The sequence below is a fragment of the Marmota flaviventris genome, chromosome 11 (assembly GCF_047511675.1).
Source record: "Marmota flaviventris isolate mMarFla1 chromosome 11, mMarFla1.hap1, whole genome shotgun sequence".
NCBI lineage: Eukaryota > Metazoa > Chordata > Mammalia > Rodentia > Sciuridae > Marmota > Marmota flaviventris.
Window position 1 is genome coordinate 4513286 of NC_092508.1, and position 17440 is coordinate 4530725.

The 17440-nt window shown below is 55.1% G+C and overlaps 1 protein-coding gene across 7 annotated transcripts in view; it reads right to left on the reverse strand.

The window, feature by feature from the left end:
- Nucleotides 1-17440, reverse strand: part of Agap1 (ArfGAP with GTPase domain, ankyrin repeat and PH domain 1) — a 483685-nt gene that overhangs the window by 270723 nt on the left and 195522 nt on the right. The gene's annotated exons all lie outside the window — the stretch shown is intronic.

Here is a 17440-nt window from a genome sequence, read left to right on the forward strand (position 1 = left end):
CAGAGGGAGCAGGTGCAAGGCGGGGAGGTCTGGGGGATGCTGAGGGCTTCTCATCTCAGCTCCCGCCTCACCTGCTCCTGAAGGGACAGCTCCTGTGGCCAAGGAGCAGGCAGCGAAGCCAGCTGCACCCGGGATGCCCACCCTCTGCTTCTCCTGCAGGTGTGCTCCCCTCGCTCTCCCCCTCTTCAGCTCAGGTGACCCCTTTTCTTGCTCATCCCAGGCAAGATTGCTCGGGCTCTGGGAGCTGGCGTTCATGGAATTAAAAAGTGCTGAGGGGGCCCTGGGGTTGTGCCAGGCGGGGTGGAGAGAGCACCGGCCAGCCTTCCTCTGAAGCTGTCTCCAGTGCCCTGGGCCAAGAAAGGGCTGGGGGACCTGGAGGTTTGGGAAAAGGGGTCGAGCGGTGCTGATCCCGACGGGTGCACAGGTTTGCCCAGCAGAGCAGGCCTTTTAGGCCAGGAGAGGGCACGGCAGCTCCATGTGCCCAGGGACAGGTGTGCACGGGGAAGGAGAGGGACCGCAGGTGGCTGGCCCTGTGGGGAGGGCTCCACGTTGGCTCATTGGCGTTCTCTGCTCACTCCCACCTGGCAGCGTGCCCTGGCTGGACTGCAGCTTAGAGAGGGAGAGACTCCTCAGGGGTGGGGTCCAGGCCCTGCCCACTGCCACCTGCCTAACACACTGGCCTTCAACGGAGGAGCCCTGGGTGGGAGGGGCTCGCGGCCAAACACTCACTTGGGAACCACTGTGGTGGGTGCTGTGGAGCCATCGAAGGCTCCTGAGCAGTAAAGAGCCTCAGCTGAGCTCTGCCACAGGCAAGAGCAACGGAGCTGCAGCAGGGCCACCTGTGTGACCACAGAAGGTGGGAGACTGGCCAACGGTCCTGGGGAGACACAAGGAGGCCTGGGCCTCTGAATGGGAGTGGGGTGGGGGGAGGCTGGTGGACAGGAGGCAGGACCCCTGTGCAGGATGCTGACAGAGCAGCCCACCTCCTCCTCCATCACCTTACTACACCAGTGTCACGGAGCAGTCACCGTACGTCACACACTGGAACCCAGATTTTCAAACATCCATTTCTGACTTTGCTGATTAAGTAAAACCACTTCTTCAGTGGAGGGTCTCACATCTCGCCAGCAAAACAGCAGCCTCCTGAGTCGTGCCACATCCTGGGTCCACACTTCTCCAGGGAAGCATGGAGGGCAATTCTCAGGCAGGAGCCCAGGAACAGTGACACCCAGAGGCTTAAAAGAAACACACTAACCAGGTGCAGCCCTTAACCCAGCGATTCAGGGGGCTGAGGCAGGAGGATCACAAGTTTGAGGCCAGCCTGGGTGACGTAGCAAGACTGTCACAAAACAAAAGGGCTGGGTGTGTAGCTCAGTGTCAAAGCACCTGCCTAGCATGTGTGAGGCCCTGGGTCCCATTCCTGGCACCGCAAACAAAAAAGGAAAAAATCCACAGACGGTCTTCAAATGAGCTCTTGTGCTTCCCCTGTGTGACGGCACCTCCTCGAAAAGTTTATGTCATGAATTCCTGAAGTTCCTTTCCAACAGGGTTCTGTCTTTGAAATACCTCGGGAGGCCAATGGCCTGATTCCCTGCATATAAAGACTTCAGGACAAAGTACAGGCTCCTCCCTCCTCCCAGGAGTGGCCAAGCACAAGGGTACCTAGGTGCAGGGCTTCCGGGAGCTCGCCAGGGCAGGGCCGTGACACTTCTTGGCGGCCACCAGATCTTGAGTATGCGTCTCTCGTGAGAAACCCGGGTGGCCGAGGACTGCAGAGGAATCCCTGTGAAGCTCTGTGGCCGCTCGCCCGTTCCTCCACGAGGCCCTGATGACAGTTGGGTCTGGCTCCCCCAGAAAGGCCTCTCTACGCCCACAACCCAAGAGAACAGCTGTCCTTCTGCCCCTAACGAAGGTCTTACTTTTGCTGATTAAAAATGCCGAGACGGTGTTTTCAGCCACCAGGGCACCAAACACAGGCTACCTCAATGTGAATCTCCCCTTGTTGGGGGCGACCCACCCCACAGGGAACCTGTGCCAAACAATGCTCAGCTACAGCTGGGGACGTGCCAGGGAATTCAGCCCCGGCTCAGCTGGCAGGACCCGCAGGCTCTGGTCCCTCCTGGCCACATCACTGCCGTCCCCACCAGGCTGCTGGTAGACCAGGTGGCCGGCGGCGCCCACATTGACACCAGCCATCTATTTTTATCACCACACCTTGAAGGTTCTCTCGATTTCTCCCAGAATTTACAAACAGGGGATCCTTCCCACAAAGAAATAAATTGAACTCTAAAGGAAGCTGTTCTCCCAAATGAATGTCCTTACATGTCAATGTGGGCCACCAAGGGGGTGGCCTCGCCAAGTCCAGCGCAGCGTGTGAGCAGGTGCTGGTGCCCACCCCCTCGCCTGGTCTAGCTGGGTCTTCTCATTGCTGAAATCTCCCTCCTTTCTGGATTCTCTTCTGCAGGATGAAGAACCGCCCACAGCCACGGGGCCTTTTCCCCCTCCAGCCCCACTGGAAATACCAAGCAACTCACCAGCAGACTGGCAGAATGGGGGTGCCGCCCAGCTCCAGGTGGCCTGCTGGGGCGGAGGGAACTGGGAGCCGCTCCACAACTGTTTTAATTACTGCACTCACACCTAGCTCTCCTTCTGAGCGTGGGCTTCATCTCCATTTTAAACTACATCTCTCAGTCCTCCACTGCTTTACTATCAGCGATTCTTAGGCTCCTGCACTCAAAGGTTTTGGTTCTTGGTTCTGACTTTTCCTGCAGCCCGTCTGTCACACCCAAACCCACCCTGGCTTGGGGAGTTGCCCACGGGACAGGAGGGGAGCTTCCCGCCCCCAGCATGGGCCCATGTGAATTTTCTTTTCCAGACTTCATTCAGGTAGTTTGCCCACAGAGCCGGATATTTAATTGCAGGATACTGTATCAATGATGAGCAAGTTGAGGAAACTTAGAGTTCTTCAGAGCAGTCGTGACATTATTGACAACTGTCTATCGGTCCTCTTTATGTTTGCTAAGGCTCCCGAAAAAAAAACATCAGCTGAACTGGCCAGGCTACAGGAAGAGATGGTGGTGTTCAAGCTGGGAAAAAAGTGATCTCAATGGATGTTGGAAGTATTTATGCGAAGGACTGTGGGGACGAGAGAGGAAAGCTCAATTAGTGAACACACTGTGCTTGTGCCAGGAGAGGAGGCCCCGCCACGTGGGAACGTGAATGGAGGAGGGAGAATGGTCAGCCCTCAGCAGGCCCAGCCAGTGTTGATGAAGGAGCAGGTGCTGTTACGTCAAGGGGTCAGAACTCACAGGGAGCCGACTTGCTTCCCAGCACACGGGGACATGTGCAGCTACAAAGGGCTTGGTGGCTTTCCTCCTGTGTCCCAGCAAGTCCGGACACAGCCATTCAGTGTGTCTGTGGACATGTGAACAATAAGGGCCTAGAGGTCTGTGAACTCTTTGGGACAGAGGGGACCAGCTCCCACCCCAGCAAGGCTCTAGCTGCAGGCCGACCGCAGGTGCCTAGGGCAAGCTCTGCTGTGGACACGGCGTCTCACGCCCCTCCCTGGATTTGAAGAGGTCTGTCACCACAGGCCGTCCCAGGAAGGGCCTGAGAGAAGGCATCTCTAGCGCGGGCCAGGTGGAGTCACACAGGAGGAGGTTCTGCCACCCAGCCTGGCATGAGTCTTCCTGGGCCACTGTCATGAGTGCTGGTTCCTGGGTAGTTGAGTGACACCTGAGGTGAAGTCGCAGGAAGACACTGCCTCCTGCAGTCACACACCTCCCCACGATACCTCCTCCACGATTCAGTGACGCTGTCTTCCCGGAAGTAAGTGGAGAGTGCGTCAGGAGAAATTGGGGGTTTCTCAGTGGGTCCCAAGTTAGGAAGTCACGGGAGCATCTGGGCTCAGAGATGCTTCGTTTGCTTCAACTGTTTTCTAAATCAAACTGTTAATCCCACCTGAGCTTTGCCTCCGGTCCCTCTGAGGAACCGGTTTCAAGTTCCACACTGTCTGAAGCACACAGTCCTGCACTGCCCACCTAGGGGACAGGAGACACAAGCTGGTGGCCAGCTTTGTCCTTGTGCAAACATCAGAGTGCACTTACACAAACCAAGACAGGCCGAGAGGCCACCTCTGTCAACATTCTGCCACGGACCGAGACGTCACTATGCTCTGTAGGACTATAGAAAGGCCCAAAGACAGAATATGACAGCTGGTGAGGCTGGCACAAGGACATGTTCTGACCCTTACAGCCAAGGGTTTTTCTCAGTGGTCTGCCAAATCAATCACGAATTTATTAATTTTATGTATTTATTAATCTTCTTGCAATGCTGGGGATGAACCCAAGGCCTCACAGTGCAAGGCAGTGCGTACCACAGCTGCACCCCCGACTGCTATACCCCCAGTAGGGCGGTTCCTGCTCTGGAAAGGGGTGGGGCAGCTGCTGTGCTCAGAGGCACTACAGGAGCTGAGAGCAGGTTTGGGCCAGTGCCAGAAAGACCTGAGGGTAAATCCTTTGCCACCACTGGACAGGGAGGAAGTTCAGTGGCACCCAGCCAGGGCGCTGACATGTGCCAGGATACTCTGTGAACACCTGCCCAAGAGGGACCCAGTCAGCACAGGCCAAGGTGCTGGTCTGACCACCGCCTTTCTCCCTGCTGTGCATGAAGCACCTAACAAGGTTTCTCACATGTGTAATGGATTCTTGCACGTACAGATTCACAAAAGGGACTGGGTTGTCCGAGGCCATGGCAGAGGGAGAAGATACAGTGGCATGGGCAGGGTCTCAAGACGTTCCATCAGGGAGAGACAGGAGGAGGAGGACCCTCTGGAGGACGAGGAACAGCGATCTACAAAAGCAAGAGCAGGAGGGTCTGGGGGTCCCATAGGGAGACGGTGAAAGGCAAGGGCAACCACACCCACCACAGTGATGGGGAGGGGGGGGAGGGATGATGGGGGGGGGAGCGGAGTGGGGGGCAGGGCAGCTGGATGAAGCTGCTGAGGCTGGTGACAGATGAGCCAAGGAGAGGGAAGTAGGCATCAAGGGCAACAGCCCCCTTCGTGTGTGCAAGATGTTACTGACCACAATGAGAGCAACAGTGGAAAGTTCCAGAAAAGCCAGTGTTCTCACAGCCACTTTGCATGCCTGAGCTTCTTGGGCACTAGCCCTCTGCAGGCTGGGGCCACCCCCCCAGGAAGACAGGACCAACCAGGAGAAAAGGCTCTGCCCCCTTCCACACACACACGACGGCCACAGGGCTCAGGCTCCTCCGCTCTCCAGGCTGCTGCCTGGTCCTCATGGGTCTCTCCATCCATGCCAGGCTCCAGGGCAGGTCCCGGGGCTCCCAGGGGTATGTCCTGCTCCCAGGTTGTATGTGTGCAGATGGAGCCCAGTGCGGTCTCAGGCTCCTCAGGTGTGTCTCCCCCTCAGGCTGCGCCAGGGACGCAGCACTCTCCCGTGGCACTCTAGTGGGATGGGCACTCCTCCAGGACCCTCCTGGCCACCTTGCCTCTTTGGCTTCCCGTGGCTGCTCTCTCAGCCCTCACAAAGCTGGTGGCTTCAAACATGTATTCTCCCATGTTCTGGAGCCCCAAGCCCCAGATCTTTCCCACCTGCCTGGAACCGGGTGTCGGCAGGGCTGTGCTCTGAGGGTCTGGGGGCAGCCTGCTTCTCGCTCTCCCAGCAGGGCTCAAACTGTGGCCCGTTGCAGGCCTCAGGGCCAGCGTCTTCACACCTCTGCACTCACCTGAGGTCGCCTCCTCTGGTAAGGGGACGTGACTGCCTTTAGGAGCAGGTGGATGATCTAGAAGAGGATCCCCACCCACACACCTCCCCTAATTACATCTGCAGAGACCCCGCCCAGCCACGTCAGGTGCCTTCTCGGGTCCCAGAGATCATGACACGGACCACATTGGGACACCTATCTGCCCACCAGGCAGCCTCGGTGCACGGGCCAGGTAATCCTGAGGCTCTGGACCTGAGACTAACCCTCTGGACACTATGGTAAAGCACTGGGTAGCGCTTCTTCAAAATCCATCAGCACTTAGGAAAGCTTTAACAAGAGTCGGAGTGACCTAAGTGTTCTCAGAGGTGTCCTTCAAGGTAAGCTATTTTCCTTAAATCTTCTAACATCAGACTTTATTCTTGGGTAAATATCTACAAAAAAAACTTAGGGATGAATCTTTATAAAATCTGGCTGAGTTTCGTAATCTGTCAGCCAAAAGGGGTCTGGGCCTAGAGCCCACCAGGTGCTCTGGACTTCTGACAAATGTATGCACTTAACAACATCAACTCCACCATTTCCAAGGAGAAACCCAATAACGAGGGTGGGACTCCCCTGTCATCCTGGCTGCTGGCTTCTTGTGGTGCAGTCTACCTGGAAGCCACCTTGTACCACACAGTTCCCTGGTGACCGGGGATGCAGGAGAGGTGGCCAGGACAGACTAACGTCCACCTGCACATGGAAGAGGGCACTGCAGCCCCCACCTGGAACTCTCCCTCCCACAGCACCTCCTCCTGCACCCCCCTGGCAGGCCCATCGGATCTGCATGGCGGGAACCCACACTGCCGTGGGGTACAGATGAGCCGCTGGTCAGGAGGGGACCCTTCTGCTCCTGCAGCCCTCGAAACACCTGTGAAGTGAATCCGTGAAGGGTCTCAGGCTCAGGCTGCTGGCTCTGGGGCCTGTCGATCCATGGCAGCAGATGCCAGCTAGAGAGGGAGGCTATGAAGTCATAAAAACATAGGTTTTAGAGGAAATTACAAAACACAGAAATTACTCTGAGGTCTTTTTAAAGCAAGTTATTGAAAAGGATATAAAATAAGTCCCAAATTATATTTTTAAAATAATTGAAAACCGACTAGGAAGGGCATTTATGATAAATTGTTAGTTGTCCCTCGCCTGTGGGTCAGAGTAATTTTTATTGGCTTCTTCATAGTTTTCTGCATTTTTCCAAAAATGTCAATCAAAAAAATATGTAAATAGATAATGACATGTACATAAAGGCGTATTTTATTAAAAATAAGTTTGATCCATAACTTCAAAATGCAAAAGCCCACGGAAGGGATCCGACAGTGTGCCAGCAGCTGAAGGGAACACCCCTGGCTTCCCCGCAGAGAACTCACTGTGGACTCACTAGCCGCCTCTGCTCTGTGCCTCCCCGACAATCCAAACCAGGGACAAGCCAAGCCAGGGACAAGCCAGGGGGCGAGCCGCAGCCTGTGTCCCCCAGCGACCAGGTGAGAGGCAGCACAGGGCCCTGTCCTTGTGTGGCCGCCTTCCTGCAACCTCCCAGTGACAAGGAGGCTTCACAGCAGTCAGGTTAATTATGCAGTATGAGGCAAGGGCTGCCTTCCTATATCACTTAATTTCCTCGAGAGCTTCCTAATTGTCCTCATCTCACACAGTGGCGTGAACTGGAACAACTACTGTTTGTGTTTCTCTAGTAACCATTTGGGGAGAGAGCCTGCCGAGGAAGGAGGACAGAAAACCAAAGAGTGGTGCTGGCCACGCTCTCTCCTGTGCAAGTCTGGTTCGAGCCAGTGATGCGCTGCGGCATTCTGCAAAGGGAGAAGATGAGGCCAGCCAACACGGGGAGGAGAAGGGACACGTGGAGAAGATATACGTGTGGCTGGTTTTCCTAGGTTGAAAGGACAAGCCAGGCTGCCTGAGGGCAGGTGAGTGGGGACCATGCCACCCACCACGGAGGCCTGGAGCGCTGCTCTTGGTGGGTGCTGTGCTGGGCACTAGGGAGAGCAAAACACACTCATGCCTGGTCTCCGCTGCAGCAGTGAGGCAGTGTCACAGGAGCTGCAAGACATGCACCTGGCCCAGGGAAGCACCGTGTCCAGGATCCAATGCCACCAATCTCTAATCTGATCCTACGGTGACTTCTGCTCCATTTCATTTGAATTGCACGGGTCACCAGGGACTGTGCTGAGGTCTGTAGTCAGGAATCACACTCATGAGATCCTTGTTTTTTCAAACTGAACTGGTGCAGCAGACTTTTCTTCCTCCATTAGAAAGTGATCCAGTTAAGAGAGAGAGCCAGGTGCTCTGGCTGAACTGGACACTGCCCCTGACAGGCTGAACCCTCCCTGTCCATGCAGGATGTGAGGGCCCGGATGAAACTGTCGACCACTCACGATCCTAGGAGTGTGTGCAACCCAACTGCACTGCAGTGCTGTGTTCCCCTTCTGCAGAGGCAAAGCACACACCTGTACTCCCCTGAAGCTGAACGCAGCCATTTACTGAATGCAACTAGAACGCCTGCTCCATAGGCCACTCTGCCCGTGCAGGACACCTGGAACATCCTCATGTTCACGGGTGGACAAAGGGCCCTCCCTGGGCACTAACGCTGCCCAGAGAGCCACCCTCTTACAGGGGAGTCACTCTCCACACTGATGAAATGACTAACTCATGTTCTCATGACATTCTGGCCAAACTTTTATGACCTCAATGACTAAAAGCTGCTTTTTATGAGCAAAATGTATTTGCTTTTTTATAGAATGTGGATATGCCACCTCAAAGTATTCTGATAAAAGGAATCTAGTTGATGAAAGATATTTACTTTCTAATTGGATGTATTTCTTATTTGAGGGGCTGACAGTCCCATTTTACAAATAAAAAAGGGTCAAGGTTTTCTGATCTGAGGTGCGGGTTTCTGAAATTCCACAGGACTTCATGCAGTGGAAGAACATGCAGGGGTAAAAGCAAAAAAATAAATGATTCTGTCCCTTGTCCCCTCTCTGTCCACACGTCAGACTGAAAGGAGGTCAGTCCACAGCCCTGGGAGCAGAAAGAGGCAGGGCCAGCTAGAGCGGCCCAGGGCAGCACTCCCACCTGCTCAGACTCGAGGATGCAGACCCTTCTCAAGCACCTGGCTGACACAGCAGCCAGTGGAAGGCTTCAGAGGTTCTATTAAAAGAGAACAATGGACAAAATAATAAGTCTATGTTCCACTCCGGAACAGAATATCTTCTGCCAAATTTTGATTCTTCTCAAAAGTTGCCTGCAGGTCAAAAAGGAAGAAGGAATTATGTTCCTTTAACCATAGAACACATAATTTCATCTTTATTTTGTTCTCATTCCAATGAATGAAACTTTTTTACTTCTGCATTTGTGGGATGCTGATCCAGTACTTCACACACTTTATGAAGTGTGTCTTATTACAGGTCTAAATGGTCTCTTAAACCAGCGTTAGTTTTATTATGTCAGTATTCTCCATGGTGACAGTAAAAGGAAAAAAATTAGTGGAATGAGAATAACCCATAGGTGTGCATTTGATGCCCCCTGGTGGCAGCACGCCACATTGCAGGAGTATTTGAAGGCCTGTCTTAGAGGTCTGGCCACAGATGGAAAGGCCAACTACCCACCTCTCGTCTTTGGTGAAGAACAGTGCCCACTAGGGAACCTTAGGGCAGCCGCCCATGTTCACCGAGTGCTGCATTTGGCTAACACCGGTGTTATAAGGCTTACATTTACTAAAAGCAGTTTGGTTCAAGTACCTGGGGTTTTAAAATGTGATCGAGGGAGGGGTGGGGCACAGCTCAGTGGTAAGAGCTAGCCCAGCATGTGTGAGGCTCTCTCAATCCCCAGAACCGCAAAAAGAAACGGTCATCAAGGCTTTTACATGTAACATTTATAAACAGGCCAAACTGTTCAACCAGGAGATACAGACCTAAACCCTAGCCTCGGCTTTGCTACCACACAAGCCGACCGGGACAGTCTCACAGGAGAAGAAGGCTGCAAGTCCTTCAGCTCTCAAGTCCTGCCAATCGGCAGGTGAGGCAGGGATCAAATTTAAATGCAGGCACTACCCACTTATCAGTTACTAGCAGAGTCTTGCTCCCTAGCTTCCAGGTAACTGTGCTGGTGGCCAATATTTTCTCTTACAGTTGACCTACAAAATTAAATATGAGGGATTTTCCTAAAGTTCTGAAATTCATAGATCACAACGTCCACCTTGAACCACAGCTGTACTTGGGAGTGCACGGCAGCCTCTCCCGCAGAAGCAGACATGGGCCAGGCCAGGGGCTGCGGGGCTCTCCTTGGGGGGAGTCACACAGCCTACGCAGGCAGCGCTGAGGACCCGGAGGTCCTGCCCCACCTGGCTGACACTGCGGCAGGAAGCCAGGCGACCCCTTGGCAAACCTGCTGGAGTGCTCTTCTTCTAGACTGCTGGACATGTGTCTGAGCACAAGCTTGCGGGCACACGTTCCCACCGAGGGGTCCAGCCTTGTGGGCAGCCACAGCTGTACTGGTCCTGGGGCAGCCACCAGAGTCGGGAAGCAGAGCAGTGCCCATGCGCTCCCCACCATGTCCATCCTGGGAGGGGTCTCTGGCCAGCGAGGGAAGGACAGAGCACTAAAGAGGCCCATTTAGGCTCCCAACCTGCACTTTTCATGGCAGGGACTCCCGGGGAGACATCCCAGTGCTGGCACTCCAGACGTGGACTAACCTGGCGAGATGTCATGCTCACCAAATGGGGGTGTGCTTCGGGTGGCTGGGAGTCACCGGCCTGGGTTAAGGGGCAGGCCCCACCCAAAGCCTGTCCAGATGGACATTATGGAAACAAAACATCCCATATTTGTGGCTGTGGCCACCAGAATGTGCTTCGTAACCACAGCACCCTGGCCCTCCTCTGGGCAGTTCGGAGCCCTTCAGAGCCAGGAGCTGCAGAGCCAGGGGAGGACCAAACCCAGAGAACTGGGTCTCGCTTCTCTCTGATGCCCCCAGAGTGTTCTCCACCCCAGGTATCTACCGTGAGCTTGGCAAAGCAGCACATCAGTAAAGCCCCCTCAGAGGAGCCGGAGGAGCCAGAGAGGGCTCCACTTCCTCTATCGCCTCTCGCCTCCAAAGCTCCCAGCCCCACACAGACCTCTGGGCCGGCTCTGTGCCATCTGTGCTCCAGGAGCCACGCCCTGTCAGCCTCGGCAGACCACCTGAGGAACGCACAGGCCCCCTGCAGGTACAGCAAGGACAGCCTGGCCTCACGTGCCACCTCTGGGCCCAGGCCTTTCCCGAGCAGACGGGTGTCTCTCGCCGTGCCAACTGGCCGAGGGGGTGAGCTTGTTTCCACGTTAAGAGAAGCCTACAGATGTTTTTCTTCATTTATAAACCAATAAGGATTTTAAACTAAAAATACACAGCGTGGGCCAGGTGCAGGGAAGGACGGCTGCAGGAGGACACCTGAACTGGACAGGCCCTCGATGGCAGTTGGACACCATGGATCAAAAAAGCCTTAACACTGCACAAGTCCCTGACCAACTCGGCCATCTCACTTGTAGAGAGGTCCCTAGGGAACAGGCCGGGGAGGGAGACAGGCTGTCAGGGAAGAGGGCCATGCAGAAAGCGCCTGCGCACCTGGCCGGACAGGCATCTCTGCCCGCTCTCCTCACTGGAATGATTTCCCAGGACCTCACTTGCTCCTCCAAGTTTCCCCGAGGCATTCCTCTGTTAGACAGGTCAGTCCACCTTCACTGTGGGCTGCCTGCACCAGGGCGAAGGCTAACAGGGTGTTCTGACCTGCACCACACCTCAGCAGCTCTGGTCTGCACGTGCCTAGCACCCCAGATTCCAGACCCTGCCTTAGGGACACTGACCATTTCCCCCAGCCTGACCCCTCACTGTACTCCAGCCAGGCTCACCCCGAGAACCACACAAGAGACTCTGTCAGAGGACTTCACCACTCACAAGGGCCACCTCTCTGCAGGCGCTGACCACTCTCTCATGAACTGAACAAGTTCAGGGCCGCGGACCTCAACCTTTGCAGGTACTCCTCAGTGAATGGCAAGAGGATGGATCCCTACTCCTTAAGGGAAAAAATATCACCAACCACGGGCTTCCGAGAAGCTGGGAGAAAACTCCCCACGCCCCTAAGCTTTTGATCAGAGACTCTGTGGAGGGCTAAGTAGGTCAAAACGTACATCAGCACTTAATCATGTTAAAAACATTAGAAAGAACAGAATGCCATAGCATTATGAACAGATTATGAACAAAAATAAAAGCCATTTGTATGCATTAATGATACATCAAGCTAATTCAAGCTGGCTGAAGCCATTAGGGAAGAATCCTGGGGCAACACAGTTACGATGCGCGAGCAGGCGCGTCTTATAATAACCATTTTCTATGTCATTGATAAAATTAATTCTGTGAGCCGAAGAGACGAGTCTTAACACGGAAATCAAAACAGAGAGCATTTACTAATAGTTGCTTAATGACCTAACTCTGGCGGCGGGAGAGTTAATTCGGGCACTTCCGTGCACACGTGAGCTTCGATGCACATTCTGTATTTCCACCAGAGGTGCACAGCATGAGAGATTCCAGACGGGGGTGGAAACGGCCAGAGCAGACCAGAGCCCCCATTCCCACACCACGAGATGCCTGCTCCCTGCTCCTGATTCTGCATAATGACAGAGACCTGAAGTGCGACGTGAAGCCGCGTCTTCCTGTGGTCTCTGAGAGGATGGGTCAACGGGCTTTCCGTCGATGGAACAAATGCCTCACCATCAACTGATAAAGAGAAAAGGTGCATTTGGCTCACAGCTTTGGAGGCTCCGGTCCCTGGACCTCACTGCTGTGGGCCAGTGGCGAGGCCCCACCTGGTGTGAGGCCGGGGGCCGGGGTTGCTGTTGACCTGGTGGCCAGGATGTGCGTGAGGGCGAAGCATCGTCTCCACTGACCTCAAGACCCTCCAGGGCGCACCCCGTCCCCCAGTCTTGACCCCTGGGCACCTGAGGTACATGAAGACCAACAACAGCAGAGTCAAACACCTTCCCAGCACCCTCAGCGCTCGCTCCCCCAACCGCCCTTAGCGCAGCAGCTGCAGCGGGTGGGTCTGGGTCTCCCTGCTGATGAGGACAATCCCCACCCAGACCCTGGGTGGGCGGTTTCAGGCAGATCAACTGCTAAGGAGGAAAGAATTCCTCCCTAGAAGCCTGGCCTCGGGCTGGGGTGGCGGCTCAGAGGCAGAGCTGGCCTGCCATGTGTGAGGGACAGGGTCTGACCCTCAGCACCACACAAAAATAAAATATTGGGTCCACCTATAAATAAAGAATAAATATTAAAAAAAAAAAAAAGCCTGGTCTCTGGGCCCACTGAGCAGCCAACAGAGCAGAGGTGGAAGGGGCCACCTGAAGGAGACGGCGGAGCTCATGGAGCAATGGGAGGTGACCAGAGGAACCCCCCTCACAGCACCGGAGTTTTCACCTCAGACAGACGCGCGAACGAGTCCCGGAGACCTGGGGCAGCCTGGAGACCGCTTCCATCCTAACACACGCAGCCTTCCTGGGGCTCCGAGCCGGGGCCTGGCTCCTGGGTAAACGCGCTGCACAGCAACGCAACTGGGAGGAATTCTGAGCCCCAACTTTCCTCAAAAAATACTAAATGAAAAACTTCTTAACACAAGGTTTTGCACACAGAAAGGGGTTCTGTCGCTGACGCTTCAGTTGTTTGAACCCTGTTATATGAGACGTCCTTCACATTAACCGAGTTTGAAGATGCACCAGGAGCACGGGCTACGCCACGTTTTCTAAAAGCAGTCACTCTACACGCGCAGGCACCCCCCAACGGACAGGAGGGTGACGGCACAGAGGCCACACACACCTGCCCAACACCAGGCAAGGCCCCCGCAACTGGGGGGAGATGGGGAGCCCGGGGCAGGCGTGGCGTCTTGCAGGTTCTAACTCCCACTGGGTTCCACCCTGTGAGGAGCTACCCGCCCTGACGGGACACCAGTGGTGGCAGCCCATGGATGACCACAGCAGGGCGGCCCTCAAAGCAGGACGAGCACCATCTCAACGTTAGGGACCGGAACGTACCCTTTTCCCTCCCAACTTGACGTCACCACACACGCACTACTGAGCCTCACACAGAGGAGTGCCTTTCTTCAGGTCACCTTCATTTTTAGAAAGCCCTCTGACAAGGTGTGACCCAGGCGACCCCGGTTCACAGGGTCCTAAAAAAAGGCACCCACCCACCTGTCCTGGGAAGTCTCAGAGACACAACTTTTCCAGGCAGAGCGGGCAGTGAGTGCTGGACAGAGAGGGCATGGCCAGCGATGGGCACGGGTGGACAGTGAAGGGCGCAGGCAAAGCCCGAAGTGCTGGCTCCCAGATACAGGCCACACTGCGTGCCTGAGGAAAGCCACACTGTGTGCCTGGGGGAAGCCGATGCCTCAGGGCAGCTACCAGCTGCAAAATGGGCCTGATGAAAGAGCTATTCTCCTACACCGGAAGCCCTTACCCACCACTCAAACATGAGTCATCAGACATGATAAAGGACTGCTAACAGCTGCTTAGTGATGCACTAGTCCCCCTCACTGTACTAAAGGCCACACAGGCACTCATGGGTGGCATGTTTTCAAAGGTTAAAAAAAAAATCTTTTTGTGGGGGGGGGGGTACTGGAGATTGAACTCAGGGGTACTGACCACTGAGCCACATCCCCAGCTCTATTTTGTATTTTTTTTATTTAGAGACAGGGTCTCACTGAGTTGCTTTGCACCTTGCTTTTGCTTTGAACTCACGGAAGAAAATCTTGTTTTTGAAATAAGGTTGTAACACACATACATTCTAATTTAACTTTTCACAAAATAAAGGAGCAAAACAATAGCAACAAAAACAAACACTACGATGGGCCACCATCCCAGTGAGAACCAGGCGGTCGTGTGAAGATCACAGCGGGCCCAAGTGACACGTCCCTTAGTAGCATGAACAAAGGACTGAAGCGTCAGCAGAACCCAGTCCTGACCCCACACGACGGCTGCTCTTAATGATGCTCTAGCACATGCAATTAGGTGGCACAAACAGGCTTGTTGGTGCAGCCACCTTGGTTCTAGACGCTCCTATAATGAGGTCTGAGCAGCTGCGGATACTGAGTGTGAAGCAGAACCCTTTGTGTGCTAGGATCCCAACCTCTGTGATCAAAGGAAGGAGAGAAAACCAAGGCTCCAAATTGTCCCATAGTCTCAGGAGTGTCCTGCACCCTCTCCGGCTTGGGCTCTCGATCAGCATACGGATCACCAGGCAGGGGCCAAATCCAACGGAATGGCTGCTTAAAGACTGCTTTTCCAGAACGGCAATCGCAGCATAATCATAACCAGCTGGGGTGAAGGGTTGCAAGACCGGCACAGACTTTCCAGAATGGGGATCACACATGAGCTGAGGAAGGTGAGCGCTAAAGTTCCAGCAGAGCACGTCTTAGAACAGCGATGGGCAACAAGCGCTCTGAACTGAGATTTCACAAGTGTTCACAATCTTCAGAGTACTCACCCAAGTATTAAGTTCTACACACAACTGACGCCAGGATGTGTAATAGAACAACCCATACATAAAACAGCACCGCTGCCAGGCACCGTGGCACATGCCCGAGATCCCAGCCACGCGGGAGGCTGAGGTAGGAGCACGACAAGTTCAAGGCCAGCCTCGGCAATTCAGGGAGACCCTGAATAAAAAATAGAAAAGGGCCAGGGATGTGGCCAGACAACAGCATGGTCCCCCGAGCACAGCGTGACTCGAGGGTCTCTGGGAATGATGGGTGGGAGGGACGCTTTCCTTTGTCTTGACAAACTGGCCTTTGGAACTCTCCTCTCCACCCTACCTGAAGATGCCAGTGAAGTGCTTCCTGTGCAGGCAACTGCCAGGCAGGCCTCAGCATTCTGGGGTGCTATGGCCTTCAGGTCTGCATCCCCCAAAACTGTCATGCTAGAACCCTGGCCCCAGCGTGGGGGCCGGCAGGTGGGCCTCTGGGAGGTGATCAGGGCTGGAGGGTGGAGCCCTCGTGGGTGGGAGGAGTGTGCAGGTGGGGATGGCAGCTAGCTTGCCACCTCTCACTGCTCTCTGTGAGGACACTAGAGGGCCACCAGAAAGAGAGCCCTCCCCTGCCCCAGATCAGCCGCACCTCCACCTCGGACGTCCAGCTTCCAGACCTGAGAGAGATCTTTGTGGTTTCAGACCTCGGTCCATGGTCACCTGCTACAGCAGCCAGAATGGACCAAGACACGGTGTTTAGCGGGGAAGCCCTGTAATCTCACTGTTCCCTGGCATTAACTTTACGATACTTCAGGAAATAAAGGAAAATTCACATTGATAACCACCATAAATGTAAGAAGTAATCACAGAAGAGAATAAACTGACCCACAAGTCAGCTCTGATCACCTGCGCCAGGGACCAGACCTGCAGAAGGTCTGCTGCACCACTTGGCGCTCTGTCTTAGGCCGAGAGGGCCGAGCCCGCCAAGCCTGCTGAGCCCCAGACGGGCGTGGCCGCGCGTCAAGAAAGCCCACGCAGAGTGGCCAGCCAGGCGCCGCTCGGGGCTCTTCCTCTCCACACGCCACATGAGCTCAGACGGTAACCAAACCCTGTGGGAGACACCTCTCGGGAGCCCAGCACTCCCTCGGTGGTTCTTCCCAGGCCTCTAAGGTCCGTGGAGCCGCAAACACCAAGTGACTTGGGGCTGTGGGGGCTTCACACAAAGGCTGCTGCCCACAGGACACATTCCTGGCAGGGCCGGCTGCAGAGTGGGCAGGGGAGGGCAGGGGGACCCCAGGGGCTCTGAGCTCCTTCTCAGGGGAGTCCAGCTTCTTTAGAATGGGCACCGGGAGAGGTGATGAGGAACAGTGAGCCAGGAAGAGTGCAGCGGGACCCATGTGCTAAAAAGGAGGTGAGAGGCAGAGCTGCAGAGGAGCCTGCTGCAAAAGAGGGGGGACACATGAACCTGAGACCCTGCCTTGCTACAGCAGGGAAGTGTGGCACTCCTTCGGGCTCACCCGCAACGGAGCTGGAGAGCCGGGCGGGCCCCGCAGCCCACTCTGGGGCCGGAGGACCAGTGCAGACACTGTGCCAGAGCTGACGGGGTCAACAGGCCCCGATGACCTCTGCACAGCCCAGGAGGCCCTCAAGGGTCCAGGCCTGGCTGGCCCACTCTGCGACAATCCCATCACACCAGAACAGGGGGTACAGACATGTGTCTCCTGGTTTAAACCAGGAGTGGGGGGGCCCGGGACTGAATTCCCAAGACATCATCAGAAATGGAACCCCGGCCCAGGGCACCCTCCTCAAGACTGTAACTCCATGAGAACCTTCCCCAGACCTTCTGACCCCAGAGCCGGAGACCACCCCATGTCATACTCCAGCTCATAACTGACACCTGGCACCCCCTTGTGGACATGAGTGTGACCCCTGGGAGAACCCAAAGCTCCTCCGGGATATTCCCATCTGACTTGTGGCTGTCCCTGCAAGTGGGAGATCGAAAATCAAATGCAATGGCGTCCACGGGTCTAAGTGCTGGACCTCGGGCAGGCCCTGAGTGGCCCAAACCTGACTCTTCTCTCAGCTTAGGTTTCTGAAAGCCCAATTAAAGCCCTTCCCTAAAGACAGGCCTGGAGGCACAATGAGCGCTCACATGGGAAATCGGCCCGTCGCAGCCCGAGAACTGCTA